Source organism: Dendropsophus ebraccatus, chromosome 1 (assembly GCF_027789765.1).
Source record: "Dendropsophus ebraccatus isolate aDenEbr1 chromosome 1, aDenEbr1.pat, whole genome shotgun sequence".
Classification (NCBI taxonomy): Eukaryota; Metazoa; Chordata; class Amphibia; order Anura; family Hylidae; genus Dendropsophus; species Dendropsophus ebraccatus.
In genome coordinates this window covers 500,001-501,510 of record NC_091454.1, presented here as the reverse complement: position 1 = coordinate 501,510, position 1,510 = coordinate 500,001, and the positions used below count along the sequence as shown (strand labels likewise).

At 59.5% G+C, this 1,510-nt stretch overlaps 1 protein-coding gene across 1 annotated transcript in view; it reads right to left on the bottom strand.

The window, feature by feature from the left end:
* Positions 1-1,385: 1,385 nt before the first annotated feature.
* STRAP (serine/threonine kinase receptor associated protein) overlaps positions 1,386-1,510 on the bottom strand; it is a 14,079-nt gene continuing 13,954 nt past the window's right edge. The window contains exon 9 of the mRNA XM_069951130.1: positions 1,386-1,510. This exon is cut by the window's right edge and continues 205 nt beyond it. The gene's annotated coding sequence lies outside the window, so the exon portion shown is untranslated.

Here is a 1,510-nt window from a genome sequence, read left to right as displayed (position 1 = left end):
GCTGCATTCACATGTTCCTGTAGTGGACTCTTCCCCCGCCTGCACAGCATCTGCAATAAGATGATGGGAGCGGGGGAACTGTACAGATATGCACCGTGCTGTAAGGAATCAGCCGCGCAGCATTTCACGTCCGTGTTCCGTACGGAACGTGTGAATGCAGCCTAACTCTAAACTCCTACTTAGTAATGGATGCCGTCTATCAGGCATGTTCCACTACTAATGCAAAACAAGAGTCCGCGGAGCCCCTCAAGTCCCACTCGGTTCAGTGATTACTGTGTTTTGTTGGTTGATTTGTCATTGCCCCAACCAGCCAGAATCCTGCACCACACTGACGAGGGGCGGCCGCCTGTGGAGGCAGTGCTCCGTCTATAATACGGACGGGGGGGGGGGCAGAGGCAGTGCCCAATCTATAATACGGGGGGGGATCAGAGGCATGCCCAATCTATAATACGGGGTGGGGGTGGCGCAGAGGCAGTGCCCAGTCTATAACACGGGGGGGGGGGGGGGGGGGGGGGGGTAGAGGCAATGGCCAGTGTATAATACGGGGGGGCGCAGAGGCAGTGCCCAGTCTATAATACGGGGGGGCGCAGAGGCAGAGCCCAGTCTATAATACTGGGGGGCGCAGAGGCAGTGCCCAGTCTATAATACTGGGGGGCACAGAGGCAGTGCCCAGTCTATAACACGGGGGGGGGGGGGGGGGGGCGGCGTGGGGGGATGGGGGTGTTGAGGCAGTGCCCAATCTATAACACGGGGGGGATGGGGGTGTTGAGGCAGTGCCCAATCTATAACACGGGGGGGGGGGGGGGGGGGAACGGGCAGAGGCAGTGCCCAGTCTATAATATGGTGGCAGTGCCCAGTCTATAACACGGGGGGGGGGGGGGACGGGGGGGTAGAGGCAATGGCCAGTGTATAATACGGGGGGCGCAGAGGCAGTGCCCAGTCTATAATACGGGGGGGCGCAGAGGCAGAGCCCAGTCTATAATACTGGGGGGCGCAGAGGCAGTGCCCAGTCTATAATACTGGGGGGCGCAGAGGCAGTGCCCAGTCTATAACACGGGGGGGGGGGGGGGGCGGCGTGGGGGGATGGGGGTGTTGAGGCAGTGCCCAATCTATTAACACGGGGGGGAGGGGGTGTTGAGGCAGTGCCCAATCTATAACACGGGGGTGGGGTGGGAACGGGCAGAGGCAGTGCCCAGTCTATAATATGGGGGCAGTGCCCAGTCTATAATACGGGGGGGCGCAGAGGCAGTGCCCAGTCTATAATATGGGGGCAGTGCCCAGTCTATAATACGGGGGGGGGGGGGGCAGAGGCAGTGCCCAGTCTATATGGGGGCAGTGCCCGGTCTATGCCCACACCCCTCTCACCATAGAGACCACACAGCAGAGACTTTGTACAGAGTTTATTCATAGAACTGAAATACATAACATTACAATGGAGAATGTGATGAGGAGAGAGCAGCCGCTCCATGCTCAGCGCCCCCTGCAGGATCCATCCTCTCCTACAGGTATA